Here is a 16,638-nt window from a genome sequence, read left to right on the forward strand (position 1 = left end):
TAGGTGAGTGTCGCTTAGGAGAATGCAAGTTCAGCCTCATCACTTAGAAAGCCAATATGGTGGAGTGGTTAGAGCAAGGATGGGCAACAAGTAGCCTGTGGGCCACAATTATCTATTTATTTATTTATTTATTTATTTAAAATATTTATATCCCATCCTATATCACTAAGATCTCAGGGCAGCTTACAGATAAAAACATACAGTATAAAACAATAAATATACACAGTTAAAAACAAATTAAACCATAATCTAAATTAAAACAATATATAATTTAAAAGCAATAGATGGCCCTCTTGCCTTTGTGGCCACATTCAGAAGACACCTTAAACCATGGCTTTAATGATGGTGGTTAAGCCAGAAAGCCAGGCTGTGTTCAGAAGATACCTTAAACCATGTATTTAACCACAGTGAATAAAGCAAAAAGCCATATTGACTATGGCTAAAGCCATGGTTTAAGGTGTCTTCTGAACATGGCCTGGCTTTCTGGCTTAACCACCATGGTTAAAGCCATGGTTTAAGGCATCTTCTGAATGGGCCCAGTGTGTGTGTGTGTGTGTGTGTGTGTGTGTGTGTGTGTGTGTCCTGCTGTTGCTCATATGAAATTCAGCAGACTGGTGGAGTCTAAAAAGCCATTATTTTGCACTTCCCAAAAGCTTCAGTGAACAGGATTTTGATTTTAAAATAAGGTGTGTTTCCCTGTTTGCCTTTTTAAAAAAGTGGAAACATGGCTTTTCTGCAGTTGTGCCACTTAATTTTGGCAGCACATGCAGTGGCACCCATTTCAGATAAGGTGCAGACAGCACGGATTTCCAGGCTGGGAAAATTAGGCACATGGACCAGTAAACGTTGCACACCCCTGGGTTAGAGTCTAAGGGCCTTGCTAGACGAGGCCTTAGCGCGCTTTGAGACCCGGTTTCCCTGCTGTGCGTCCAGATGACGCACAGGGGAATCCGGGCTCAAGGCGCACTGAAGCCTCCCTTAGCGCGCCATAAGCGAAGTCGCTTATGGCGCGCCTTTTCCGCAGCCCCGGCCTGAGGCCGGGGCTGCGGAATGTCTAGGAAGGTCCGTGGCTTTTTGCGGCTACTCGAGTAGCCGGGAAAGGCCAGGGGGATCCTGGGGGAGGGGAGATAGGGGGCGGAGGGAGACACACGGGAGGGCGACACACGGGAGGGCGACACACACGACGGCGAGGCAAGGGGGGCGGAGGGCGACACACAGGAGGGCGAGGGGGTGGAGGGTGACACAGGGGATGGTGGAGGGTGACGACGGGGACGGGGAGGGAGGGCAGATGGGGGGGCTTAAGTAAAAAAAAACTTACCTTCTCCGGAGTCTTCGGGCCGCACGTGGCCCCTTAAAAAAAAATGGCCGACGCTGCAGGGCTTCCGTAGTCCTTGCCCGACAGCCGTCTAGGAGGCTGGGCGGTATGCACTAAAGTTAGTGCGTCGTCGCCCCGCCTCCCTGCCGGCTTATCCGGCCGGGTCTAGCAAGGCCCCATGACTAGGGCTTGGGAGGCCTAGGTTCAAATCCCCCATTCAGCCATGTTGCTCACTAGATGACCTTGGGCCAGTCACTATATCTCAGCCTAATCTACCTCACAGGGTTGTTGTGAGAAAGATGTCCATGTACACTGCTTTCCCTGAGAGAAAGTTAGGATATACAGTAAATCTAAGAAACTTTGGGTTTAGAGTTGCAAATGGGACAAATTCAGAAGATTTGTAAACTGAATGGAATTTTTTGTACATCCCTAGCTTCAGTGGGTCAAGGAGGTTAAAGCTATTCTGGTTGGAAAGTATTTCTTGTATGACCCTGTGGCAAGCACAGAAGTGATCAAAAATTTGGACTAACTCCCTGACCTCCTCTCCACTTCCACTAACAGTTAGAAGAGAATTTTGTTTATTTCCATATCTATATTTGTACAGGTGACTATACATCTGTTTTTTATTAAGGAAACAGACTATCCTACTTTAACTAACATATGGATCAATGTTCTTTGTATCCTCATTCTCTCAGAGTAGGATCCTGGAACAGTATGCAAGGCAACCTTATACAGACACCAAAAAGGGGACAGCCATCTGTCCAAGCTGGTAAATACTGCGCTAATTAATCTTCTATGGAAAATAAGTTCAGTCTTGGTGTTTCTTGTGAAAGAAAGTCTTCAGAAAGCCAATTCAACACAACATTAATCATGGAAGCCAGTGGAGGCCAGAAGCTCTGGTTTCAGTGAGGCTGCATATCCACTTTGGTCAAGATTTTATTATTTTCCCACACATTCAGCAGCATATATTGAGTTTTCAATTGTTCCCAGATCTATTTTTAGGTTTGGCTGACAGCTCAAAGTTGTTTTTAGAGGTCTTTGTATGCAGTCTGTTTTACGTTTTGGTGGGTTTAAGTTTTGTATATCAATTTTTAATGTTTTAATCTTTTGTAAACTGCCCAGAGAGTTTCAGCTATGGGGTGGTAGAGAAATGTAAATAATAAAAAGAATGGGAGTGAAATCCACCCAAACCAGAATCCTTACTAGAAACTTAGCTTGTGATTTTGGTAGCAGCTGCATTCCACAAAGTTCTGCATCTCCTCCAGGTTTGGAGGAGTGGAATGGATCCGTTAGACCAAGGGTGGGGAACCTCAGGCCTCAGGGGCAAACCTGTCTCTCCTGGGGTTCCAATCCAATCCAATGGGGGATCTTCACATGGCCAAACCCCCTATCCCTGGCTCCACCCACTCTCTTACACTCTCTTGCCCTTTGTGCAATTTCCTCCCTCATTCCAAAAGGATGAAATGCCTCTCTGAAGGCTTAGTTGTCATCAGTAAGAGCCTTGAGCTCCACTATGATGAAATTTCTCATAATCTAGGCCCTGCCCCTTTGGCCTTTATCTGGCTGAAAGAGGTTCCTCACCCCTAAATCAGGCTTCAATTCTGTATGCAGTGAGATTAAATCCCCTTGAACTCAATGGGATTTACTTAGGAGTTGATGTGCTTGAGATCACACTGTTCATCCCTGACACATGCTGTCCTGCAACCAAATAGTTCTGCTCTTCCCTACATTACATCCATATCCCTCTAAATTATACTCATATAATTCTTACTGCAGGTATCATGGAAATCTTCAGATCCTTGCGAATCTATCTACTTGTTTTAGTTGTTGCTGTGACCCCCTCAGTGGGGAAGAGCCTTTGGAGAAGGCCCCCTGACAGCAGAAGATGCAATAGTCCAAACAATTCAATGGCAGCAACAGGAACTAACAGTGGAGCATCTTCTTGAAATGGAATGGCTCTGATACAATATAACCCCCTTCCCTTGGAAATAAAATACTTCCATATCATCCATTCACATTTTGTTGGACTAACCATAATTGCTTAGCAAGGACTCATAGACAAGAGAGGATTCACAGTGATTGTATATTCAATGAAATATGTTCCGTCCACCACCTGGGCAGTTAACGTCTTTCCCCCCCAGATCTATCTGCAAGCACTCCATTGTTATACTTCAATGCCCAATAAATGAGGAAAAAGTAAGCCATTAGTGGTGTTTGTCTTGTGTTTTCTGACAGCATATGGATAAAACAAACATGATATATTGAATGCTCTGGTAATATTGAACATGAGAGTGAATGCAAGGTCAATAAAATGATCACTGAAGGACACCCTTTCAGATCTTCAAAGCACAAGTTAGGGCTGAGCTGAAGGTATGCATTTATTTTCATGTACATTTTGGGTAGGGATATGAGGAATGGTTCGGTTCTTATTTTCATACAAACATATCTAATTTCACACTTTGAAACCAATATGCGAACCGAAACTCAGTTATGCTTCAAAATTCGTACTATTCCAAATTTTTCAAAGGAATTCTCCAATCCAAAAAAATGTGTCCAAAAGTGGTGTATTAGAGAAAATAATTAGGGGTGTGCACGGACCCCCCACTCCGCTCCACTTTCAGATCCGCCATTTTCGCATCGGGCCGCTCCGCCCCGCCCCCACTCCGCCTGTGCCCACTCCGCTCCGCTCGGAGCTCCGGATCCGGATCGGAGCTCCGTTCCCCCCCCTTAGGGGGGGTTACCGGGCCCTGCCGCCATCGCCGCCCATGCGGCGACGGCGGCAGAGCCCGGTAAGGGACCAAGGGAGAGGGGGACCTTACCTGCCTCCGTCCGCGGTCCGTCACCATCTTCAATTGAGCCCGCAGTTCCACCAGGAAGTCTGGGCCTCAAGCGGCCCAGACTTCCTGCTGGAACCACGGGCTCAATTGAAGACACTGACAGACCGCGGACGGAGGCAGGTAAGGGAGAGGAGGGCGGAGGGGGATTACCGGGCCCTGCCGCCGTCGCCACATGGGCAACAGCGGCAGGACCCGGTAAACCCCACTTACCTTTCCGGCAGAGCTCCGGATTGAGGCGAAGGATCCGCCTTCACCTCGATCCTCTTTGCCACGCTCCGCCGGCCCCCCAATCCTCTTCGCCTCCGCCTTAAGGGCAGGCGAAGCCCCCCGCTCCGCTCCTGCTTCTACGGTCCGATTAGAAGCGGAGCACATCCCTAAAAATAATGTTGCAATATCTATGATATTAGGAAAACTGCTTGCAGAAACAGTATATTTTGCAAAATGCATGTGTTAGGAGAAATGTGCATAATTTTTTAAATTAATTTTCCTGCGAATTGTTTTTTAAAATAAATTTCCAAGTTTGGAATAAACCAAACATAAGACTGGAGAAATTCTTAAAGTCTGAGATAAACCAAATTTTAAGACTGGAAAACTAAGAAACCAAAATGGATAGATTAGTCCATCCCTAATTTTTTATGTCAAAAAAGTGCCAACAGTTTTGGGTTAAATAAATAAATATAATGATTGTGAACCTATTAATATTGTTTCAGTGCTGCTCAGTGCACATCCCTAGTTTTTAGCCAAGGATAGACATTTTCATTGGCATAGTCTAGTTCATCCCTTTTGAATTTTTTTAATCTTCAAGGCCTCTATATTGTCACAGTTCAACAGTTAGACAACCCACCATCTGCAAGCTCTTTGTGAGTGATAGCGGAAGCATGGAATAAAGACAGGGAGACAGAACTTGGGTTAACTAGGGCCTCTTTATTTATAATAACTGGAATCCATCCCTTCCTGGATCTGCACATGAAAGTGTGGGAATAAACCTTATCTCAGGCCTCTTCCCTGTCTTAAGGGCGAGCCACTCTCGAAAGCAAGGAGCTTGGCATCCCAGCTTCTTGCCTATGTGACACTTTGTAAGTCACCATAATGACAGCAAGTAGGTGAAGACAGGAGGGTCTCCAAAGGCATATCATATCCTAGCACTTGAGCTGAGGAGCCCCTGTGCAGCAGACCTCCAGATATGCCAATCACCTTTTAAAAGGTGCCAGAGTGCTCACTGTCCCTGTCTAATACTCTCAATTCCCGCACATTCCCCGCCACGAATCAACCTAATTACACACCCTTCCTACTAATGCCACTACTAATGCCTAATGCGTAGGCAAAAACCTTAATAGGAAAAAAAAATCCTACTTAGCCCTCCCTCCAAAGGAAGTAACTGGCTAATCCCATACTAGGAACGAGGCGGGAGGGTGGGAGCCAAAATCACAAGAGGCCACTGCTTGGGCGTGGCGGCCTTATATAGCCGCCTCCCAGCCCATGCCTCACGCGGCTCTCGCACAGAGCCGCGTGAGGCGTCTTTCTCCTGACCCTCCCACACACAACGCCCGCTTTCCTGCCCAATCCATTGGCTGGGCAGGTAGCAGATTTCCCTATCTGTAATTGAGGGGGGGGATACATGATGGAATGATACCTAAATTAACATACAAGAAATGCTTTGAACTTTTAGGGGGAAATGCTCTATAAGTAGGGGGAAAGGCTGTTATGAGTAGGGGGAGGGCTAAATTGATAGCTTAACATCTACTAAAGTTGAGGTGGATTTATTAGTAAAGATAAACCTTAATCAAGACTTTAATTGAGAGCTGTAATGGCTGTGAGACAATAGGTCCCTACCTCAGCCATGAAGGTGCAAAGCTGGCATTAGACAAACCACAATTCAAAGCCCTTAATAACTAGGGGCCAGGGTACCTGAGAGAGCACTTTCTTCCTTACCAACCTGGTCACTAAGGTCATGTTCCTGGTGGTTCCACATGGACCTATGGTCGGATTAGATTCCACCAGGATGGCCCTTTTCCTATGGAATTCCTTGCCTTTGGAGGTCAAGCAGACGCCAACGTTGGATGGCTTTCGGCGCCTCCTGAAAACGTTGTTCCAGGAAGCTTTCCTTTAATGACCGGCTGTGGTTTTATCTGAACTTCATACTTTTAGCAATGTAATTTTTATGGTGTTGATATTCTGTTTTATTTGATGTGTTCACTGCTCCAAAATATTTGGATAGGGATTGGTAAATAAATAAATAAAATAAAATAAATTCTGTCAGCCTCTGCACCACATCCAATATTTATTTTAGGTCCATTTCAGTTGTCTGTTTTGGAACTGATGCCTGCTTAGCAATTTGTACAATCTTTGCTATCGGAATGTGGCTCCTGCAAGTTTGTAAAACAATTAGTTGTTACATGATACATAATGTAACAGCTGCCATTAATTCTCGAGCCAATCTTTTCAATGGCAATTTTCAAAAGTGACACTTAAATTGCATTTCCTGCTTCACTAATCTGATAAAAAGCCAACACTGATTAGAATGTACCTTTGATTTTAAAATTGCCATCTTCTGCTTTCTACCACGCATTAGTGGTAATGTGACTTTTTTTCCCCAACTGAAAGGCTGCCCTGCATTTTGGATGTTTAAGATAACTTGACATGAGAGGCAACTAAACTTTGAAACAGCATATCCATTTCCTTGCCATAAGAATCTTAGATATCATACTTCTAGAGCACATGTCTGCATCTGAAAATACTGCAATGTCAGAACCATCTTCTACTTGACAGTGTAAGAGCAAACTTCGACACCAGTCATTTCATTGAAGCATATTACTTGTTAAGAGTAGATCACTGTGTGATCTACATGCAAAGTAGATGAAATACAGCTATTACACAGTACCTGTTTAACCATTCTCCAACCTGGTGGTGTGACAGACCTACCCTAAGTGCACTTTATATTTGCAGAATGTACACAGAAGTATTCATACTCCTCCCATGACATTGTGCCAGTGACAGTAGACAACAATGTCCCCAGATTTCAGCCTCTTACTACGTACCTTTTTTCCTTTCTTTCTAGAAACAAAAGCACACCTAGGGCATAAAACATCCCAAGAATCTATTGATTTTGCTATTGGGATGTCTGTGCCCTAAATATGATTTCATGATAGTACTCTCATCCCAATTTCACCCCATTAGAGCAAATGGTCAGGGAGCACAGAAGCTTTTGTATCTGGTCACTAGGACAGGGCTCCTGCAGCTTTAACTGTTGTGATGAAGAGAGAATTTCACCAGGTTCTGCATATATACAAATGACACCTGCTGGAATTCCCTTTTATATACAACTGTTAAAGATACAAGAGCCCTGTCCTCCTTTCCATATGGTTACGCTAATATATTATCAACTGGGAGGCAATCTTTTTCCATCTAGTGGAAATTACTGGGATTACTACAAATTTGTTTGCAGCTCTAAACCACAAGTGAAAGCATTATAGTTCCCCAATACTAACAGGAGAAAACAGCCAGAACTGAGAGGGAAGAAGAGAACATATCAAGTGTTTCCAGATGAACATTTCATTGTGGAATTGGCCTACCTCAAACACATCCTTTTATGGGACCGGGGGTGAGTGTGTGTGTGATCTAGACATAGCTGTTTCTTATTTGTAACCCTCACATATGTTTCCCTACTGCTTCTTCCATCTTTTTTCTTTCCACAAATAATAAATAAATAAATAAATAAATAAAATCATTAAGCGGGGTGAGAGATGGAATAACTGCAGAATGCCATTTGATCAGTAGTGCTAAGAATCCTCTTTCTCGAAGCACTCATATTGTCTAAGGCTTGCTCTGCATGTTTATTCTAGGGTTCCCTTTTGGCAGTGTTCCAAGGCCCCAGAGCCCAGGGGATTCCCAAATAACAACCCAGAGAGAGACAGTGCAAAAGCACACTCCATTTTATCTCTGTAGCCACCATGGTGCTATTATTGAAAGTGAGTTTACAATGCCAAACCACCCATGCTCAGAGTATTATTTAAATAAATAAATAGTGTTGGCAAACAGTTCCATTGTTGTTCTAACATATCGGGGATGCAGAAGCAGCTTTAAAGTATGGGATTTCAGTTGGAGACGGGGGAGAATGAATATATATATATATATATATATATATATATATATATATATATATAATTTTGGAAGTGAAGCAATGCATAAAGCCACTAAGTTCAGGGTCTAAAATTAGCTAGCTATACCACTCCCTCCTGGTAGAACTGCCTCTGTGCAGTGTATCCTATTTGGTGGGTTATTGAAGAAACTAGGTGTTGGTTTTTCTAAGGTTGCCATACTCATAGTGACACATGCCGTAGTTGTAAACGCTAACATTACAAGTTCTTTTTACTTCTGCAGTTATGATGAAGTACAGCTTCTTTGGGTATCAGATGCCTTTATATTTTGAAGGGAACAATATGATGGCTTAATTGTTATCAAAGGTTTGCAAAGGGATGTTTAGCACCGCAAGCATAAGGACATTGTCAGTGCTGATGTTTGGGGAAGCTGCACAGCATGAAATTCTTTTTGAGCTCTATGAAACTGCATTATAAGGAAAGGTGAACAGATGGGGCTGTCTTTTCCCACAAAGTAACATGCCTCTTTGAATCCTAAAATGCAGTTTTCTGATATCCATTGTCATATAGTATATGCATATATTACAGCACTTAAGTTAGACTGGCAACAACTGGGTTAAAACCACAGAGAAAGCAGTTCTCTGAGCTGGCCAGGTTGGAATGAAGAACAAACAGGAGATGCAGAAAATTAATCAAATGTGTTAGAACTAGGGCTGTGCACCGCTTCAGATCTGAATCCCAAATCTGAAGCGAATCAGGGTGATTCGGACCTCTCTAAAACAAATCCAACGTGGATCAAGGAAGGTCTGAATCAATCCAAACTGAATCAGATCAGTCCAAATTGATTTGGATCGATTCAGAGATTCGGACATTTTTTTCAAGGACTACACATGGGAATTTACAAAAATGTATTCATCTCTGTCATTTTTAAAGGTAAAGACATGAAATTTGGCACCATAATAGCACTTAAGTAGGGCTTTAGGCGTAACAAGTTTGACGCCCATTGGTTCTATTGCTGATTTTTAGGATTTTAAAAAAAGTTTGAGGTTTTAAAATTATTATTTTTAAATATGCTGTCATTTTTCAAGGTAAAGACATGTAACTTGGCAACATGATAGCACTATGCAGGACTTTAAGCATGCCAAGCTTGAAGCACATCAGTTCATCCCCTGAGTTTTAGGATTTTTTTAAAAGATTTGCCCTTCAACCATTCCTCTCCCCATATTACTCCAAGCTAGGTAATGTGTGTATTGCAGGCAGCATTTCCCTGTTTCTTATCTGAATGGGAAGGGCCGGATGTGTTAATAGCTTCGGGATACACAAGACTCAGGGACAGTGTGTGCTGATTCTTGATTAGATAAGACACCTTCTGAAATTGCTCTTTGCGAGTGGCTGCTTTGTTTCCTTGAAAAATCACATTTTTAAAAATTTATTGCTATCAAACCACTGTACTGATCTGTCTGAAAATTTACACACATAACAAGCTTGACACCATCTGTTACCTCAACAAGTTTCATGTTTCTGTATTGAAAAATAAAAACGTTATGGGTGTTTATTTCTCCCAATGCAAGGCTATGGGGAAAATGTGTCACCTGAATCACGATTCAGACCTCCAAATCTCGCTTTGGATTCAGATCTGAACCAAATCAGGGGAGGTCCAAATCAACCCAAACCAAACTGGGCACAGTTTGGAAAGTCCAAATCGGGCTCTGAAGCAGATCTGGGGGTCCGTGCACAGCCCTAGTTAGAACAGATATCAACAAAAGGACTTAGGAGGAGAGATGTAGGTCAGATTAGCAAGGAGGACCCAAATTGACTAGTCAAGGACAGAGTCCAGGATGCAAAACTGTGTAAATATAAATTTCTGTTAATTATGGTGCAAGCTTCAAATACATACTGTATGTATAACTTTGACTTATATGAAATTTAGTAGGCATGTGCTCCGCTCCGATTAGGAGCGGAGAAGCAGTAGCGGATTGGCCTGCTCCGCCTTATCCAGAGGTGGAGTAGAAGCGGACCGCGGACCCCTAGAAGCAAGGCGAAGAGAAGCGGCCATTTTTCGGAGCTCCTAGTTCAGGCGGAGCGCTCCGATCGCCATCTTGAAACATTTCGCCCATAGGATTGCATTGCGGAAAAGAATCGGGGATAACTGGGTTAATTTTTAAGCTATCATTCTGAAAATTCTTGTGCACAGAGAGTCGTGGATGGGGGTCATTTTGAGACTACTCTCACCTCTCTGAGTCGTGTGGGTCGCGTGCTAGAATTTTTTAAAAATCGGGTCAACAAACGGACAGCGCGGGTCAAACGGCGGTTTTCGCCCATAGGATTGCATTGAGGAAAAGAATTGGGGATAACTGGGTTGATTTTTAAGCTATCGTTCTGAAAATTCTTGTGCACAGAGAGTCGTGGATGGGGGTAATTTTGAGACTACTCTCACCTCTCTGTGTCGTGCGGGTCGCATGCTAGAATTTTTTAAAAATCGGGTCAACAAATGGACAGCGCGGCTCAAACGTCGGTTTTTGCCCATAGGATTGCATTGAGGAAAACAATCGGTGATAACTGGGTTGATTTCTAAGCTATCATTCTGAAAATTCTTGTGCCCAGAGAGTCGTGGATGGGGGTCATTTTGAGACTACTCTCAGCTCTCTGCGTGGTGCGGGTCGCGCGCTAGAATTTTTTAAAAATCGGCGGGAAAAATACCTTTTTCAAAGGGCTGAGGGGCAGAGTCAGCTCCCGGTCATGATCACATGATCCCAAAGTTAGAGGAGGGCATAGGCAAAATGGGTAACTTGGGATTCTGGGAAACTTCTCTTTCTTTATCTGAACGGACTTTTCCCAGTGTTTTTTAACACAGTAGCCCCACCAAATGCACAAACACAACCTGAAATCATATACTAAGCCAAGAATAAGAGATAGAAACACAGCACTGCTACCCACCCTAACTTTGGGGAACAACTGAAAAGATGTGGTGCAAGGGGATGAGCTCCCCTAGGGCATGCCATGTGGACATGCCCCCACTCTCTCCTGTACTTGGAGGGCTATCAGAGCCCGCCAAAGAGAGTTACCTGGTGGAGCAATGCCTATCATGAGTTGAAGTGAGAGCTTTACTTCTTAGTAGAGCTCTCGTGGTGGAGCAATGGTTTTCATGAGTTGAAGTGAGAGTATTGCTTCTTAAAAGACTGGTCACTAGGACCAGTCAAATTGGCAGCTGCTGCCCCCTCCCCTGGGCACGTCCCCCTATTACTGGTAAAAGACAGATATAGCCTTTTTTAAAAAGTTCTTCTTGTTGTTTATTCAGCAACACTGCTGCTTTTAATTCCACCCCTCCTTTGTTTATTTGTTTATTTGTTTATTAGTTTATTTATTTATTTATTTATTTATTCCATTTTATATACATTACTGGCTTATCCTTGGCTCACTTCCTTATGCCCCCAGAAATGTCTGCTGCCTGCCTGCCTTCCCTCCCTCCTCCCCTGCCCGCCTCGCAGGGATGTTGTGTGTGTCTGGCTTTGACTCAGGGGAGAAGTCCTTCCTGCGCTCACTTGGAGTTTTGGAAGTTCCAAATTTTGCAGGTTTAAGCCCCGCCAAAAAACAGGGGATGATGGGACTGCCTTGAGTCTTGGCGTGCGTATGTATCCCTGGATAAGCTTTCATCGTGGTGAGTTTGAGGTTTTTTTTTAACGTGCAAAATTGATGGAGCTATGGAAAGGGGTGTTGGATTTTCATAAATTCCCCAAAAATCAGGGGATGATGGGACTGCCTTGAGTCTCGGTGTGCATATTTATCCCTGGATAAGCTTTCATGGTGGTGAGTTTGAGGTTTCTAACGTGCAAATTGACGGAGCTATGGAAAGGGGGGTGCCCAATTTTCAAAAATTCCCCAAAAATCAGGGGATGATGGGATTGCCTTGAAACTTGGCATCCATGGGGACACATGGATAAGCTATCATGGTGCTGAGTTTGAGGTTTCTAACATGCAAATTGACGGAGCTATCGAAAGGGGTGTGAATGGGGTGCCCGATTTTCAAAAATTCCCCAAAAATCAGGGGATGATGGGATTGCTTTGAAACTTGGCGTGCATGTGTATACCCTCATGAGGTGTCATGGTGCCAAACATGAGGTTTCTAACTTGAACAGAAAAAAAGTTGTATAATTTTTTAGCTTTCAATGCAAGCCTATGGGGGGGAAAACGGAGCTCGGATCCGGATCCGGAGCTCCGAGCGGAGCGGAGTGGAAGTGGGCGGAGTGGGGGCGGGGCGAAGCGGCCTGCTCCGAAAATCGCGGATCTGCAAGTGAAGCGGAGCGGGGGGTCCGTGCACACCCCCATAATTTAGCAAACCTATTATGGAGAACTTGTAACAATCCACATGATAGAAATGGAATAAAAAATTAATTTGATTTAAAAAACAAACAAAGATAAAATGAAAAGTGGGGATTTAGCCATCCCTGTCAATTTATTGATTTGAACCAATCCCATTTTTCTGGTTGGAAAAGTTAAGGAACAGGGGACTGACGTAACAGAGTTTTGGCACTTTTGACAAGCATTATTCAATATTGTGCAACCCTTGAATGGCTGATGCTCAAAGTTTCTTTCTTTCTTATCAACACATCCTCCATAACTGCTTCATTTCCATGAGTAGCGTCACTCATAACACTTCACTTCCTACTTTGAATCTCTACTGGGAGAATCCTATACAAGTTCAGACAGGGGGAACCCCCCCCCCCAAAGAACCCTGTAACTCCCAGCAGGGTCCTGTAGGACTCTGTGTGTGTGTGTGTCTGTGTGTGTGTCTGAACTTATATAGGATTGCATCCTAACTCTCATGGCAAGGTATATTGCTGCACATTCATTTAATCCAATATAAAAGTTTTATAATATGTGTAATTGCTTGATAGATCATTGTGAATAAGTGTTAGCAAGAGTTTTGAAAATGGCAAGATCAAACAAGCTATGCAAAATACTGGACTACAGTCTCTAACTGAAATCACTACAGAAAAGCTCGGTAATCTTTGTATTTCTCCTGCCTCCCACCCCATTGAAGGAGTTTCAAGTTCCCTCCCTATGGATTTTTTTTAAAAGTGCTATTGAAATGGTTAGCAATTAAAATAGTAAAGGGCTCCAGTACCAGCTGTAGGGAATACTGTATACCTGAAAATTCAGACAACATAGAAGACAGTACATTGAGCAGTTTGAAGGCAGGCCATGATTGGAGACATTGAGATGTACAGCCCAGTCATGTTTACACTAAGGTTCCACAGCATCTATTGGACTCACTTGCACATAGAATTGCAGCCTTCATTTTGCTTCCCAGTTTTTGTCCAATCAATTTGCTGCAGTGATGGATATTGTAAACTGGAATTTCCATTATGATGTAATCACATGATTACAATCACAACAGAAATAAAAGAGATAAGGATGCATTGCTCTTGAACATACACTTTCTCAAGTTGCTCTAGATCAGGGGTAGGCAATGCGTTGCCCGTGGAGCACCAGTGCGCTCCCAGACACCATTCTTGGTGACTGCTGAGGTGTCTTATCCCTCCCACTGTTTACAATCATTTCTGCTGAAGAAAAATAGAAAATACGTTGTGATTACTTATTTAAGGTGCAATCCTATGCATGAGGTTCATCAGATGAGTGTTTTATTGCACGCTCGCTACTGCCCTCTTACAGATATGTGCACATCCTTTAGACTATGTCATCCATCTCCTGTGCACCTTCCACTTCTTCCACTCATTTTTTAGTCACAAAATAGACCCCTTTTAATCTGACTTTTTTTTTTAAAGGAATGTGCCGCCATCTTCTGCTGTGTGCAGGAGAAGTGGCACAATTAAAAGGGACCCTGAATTGGCCACGTGGTCTTTGTTTACTTCCTCTTTCCCCTCTGGGCAGAAGAGGAAGTAATGAGGGACAAATGCAGGGGCAGAGGAGTGAAAGTAAGGGAATGTGATTCCACCACAACCCCCCATGTGATGACACTCCATGTCTAGACACAGACAAGTCCTACAATGGGCAGCAATCCCCAGCCAGCCATGCTGGGGAACGCTGGGAGCTTTAAGACTTTTTTTTTCCTGTCTAAAGATGCATAACATTGCTCCCTTACTTAGGGCCTTGCTAGACCAGGCGTTAGTGCGGTGTGAGGCCCGGTTTCCCTCCTGTGCATCCAGATGACGCACAGGGGAATCCGGTGTCAGGCCACGCTGAAATCTGCCTTAAGCCGGCATAAGCAAATTTGCTTATGGCCCGGCTTTTTCGCAGCCCCGGCCTGAGGCTGGGGCTGCGAAATGTCTAGCAGGGTCCATGGCTTTTTGCGGCTGCTCGCTTACTCATGAGTAGCCGGGAAAAGCCACGGACTGGGCACAGCGCTCATATGAGCGCTGTGCCCATCAGGCTGAGGGGGATCCCGGGGGGGGGAGAGGGGGGAAGGCCGGACCCACCAGGAGAGAGGGGGGAGAAGGCCGAGCATCGGGGACGGGGGCGAGGGAAGGAGAGCAGCCATTGTGGGTGAGGGACAGAAAGCCAGGGACACGACATTGGGGATGGCGCAGGGGGGGGGAAGCCAGGGACACGACATCGGGGATGGTGTGGGGGGGGGAAGCCAAGGACACGACATCGGGGATGGCGCGGGGTGGGAAGCCAGGGACACGACATTGGGGATGGCGCGGGGGGGGAAGCCAGGGACACAACATCGGGGATGGCGCGGGGGGAGGAAAGCCAGGGACACGACATCGGGGATGGGGGGAGGATGGGCGAGCGAGCGAGGGGGGAGGGGTCATCAGGCATTGGGGGGAATCAAAGGCGGGGGGCTTTATTGTTTTTTAAAAAAGCACCTACCTTGTCTGGCAGCTCCCCGGCACACATGGCTCCTTTTAAAAAAAATGGCCGACGCTATGAGGCTTCCCGTTGCCCCGTCGCGTCGTGCGTCTGGAAGCTGGTGACAGCACGCGCTAACTCTAGCATGCCGTCGCCCCTCCTCCCTGCCGGCTTATCCGGCAGGTCTAGCAAGGCCCTTAGTTTCATGAGAAATGTTACAACTTAATGTTATTAAATTGCTCTATATCCCAGAAGCTTGTGAAGTTCCTTGCTACTTAATGAAACAATTGTCTAAGGAAAGGCAGCTTTTACTAACACTTCAGGGAAATGGTGTGTGTGTGTGTGTGTGTGTGTGTGTGTGTGTGTGTGTGTGTAGCCCTAGATTAAGAATGAAGTTTAATCTCTTTCCTACAATGCTTATCAAAAACAAACTGACACCAGTCTGCACTGGCCAAATTCAATAGATAGAGCTATTCACAGCATGGAGAGGATCATGTTGTACCTTTCTGTCATGTATCTGTTAAAGGGTAAGAGCCTGTGTCAGGGAAAAAAGAGAGAGATGGCAACCTTAACTCAGCACCACAAACATGGTTGAATACACAGGAATTTAAACCCAGTCTTTTAAGAGCCAAATACTCAAAAGTCCCAGGACTGGATTTCTGTCAGAGTTGGTTTCTCCCACACTAATTTTTTTGTAAATCTCAAGTTCTTTCTCTCCCAAATATGGAGAAACTTTGTGGATTTTGGTAAATTCATATTGAAACTAAACTGAAACAAAATTCACACCCATCCCTATTGTGAGAAGAAGGGCTTAATGACGGGCATTGCAAACTAGGGACGGGTGAACTTACCCCCACAGAAACTCCCTAAACCCTCGCCCAGCATAGCTTGGGCAGGGTGGGGCTGTTGTGGGAGGGTGGGTGAAATGAGGTGTGGAGGCCATTGGTTGACGGCCTCCTCCTGGGCCCACATGACTCAGGGAGGGGCTAGGAGCCTATTCAAGGGCTCGCGCTCCTCCCCATCTTGCCTTGGCAACACAGCTCCCTCCCTCCCTTCCCTGTAGGCAGTATGGGCTTGCTGGTTGTCCTTTAATGGAAGCCAAGTAGGATTTTTTTGCTCACAATCTGAGATTGGTTGTGAGTTTTTTCGCCTACTTCATACTGCAAGACATATAGGGAGTATTAATAGGTTGATTGGTTGAATTCGGTCACATTAATAGCAGGAATGCAGGCATCTTCACCTGGCGAGGGACGGTGAGCATTCTAAGGCACCAGGCAGTGATTGGTAAATACCTGAGGTTCAACAGCTGCGAGTCCCATGACCCAGCTGGGGAAATAAGGATTACCTCTGAGGCCAACCTTTTCTCACCCACTCGCAGTTACATACCACGAGGGGGTGTGTGTGACACAGAAGGCCTCCCTACCCTGGAAGGGGAAGCTTGGGGGTGGCGAACTTTAAGGCACCGCCCCTTGGCTGAGAATGTCTCACCCATTTTCAGTTAACGGATGTACTGTATGCCGTTTTAGAAGAAGATGCCTGCTTAGGTTCCCTACTGCAGATCCATCAATAAATGTGG

The sequence above is a fragment of the Elgaria multicarinata genome, chromosome 8 (genome assembly GCF_023053635.1).
Source record: "Elgaria multicarinata webbii isolate HBS135686 ecotype San Diego chromosome 8, rElgMul1.1.pri, whole genome shotgun sequence".
Lineage (NCBI taxonomy): Eukaryota > Metazoa > Chordata > Lepidosauria > Squamata > Anguidae > Elgaria > Elgaria multicarinata.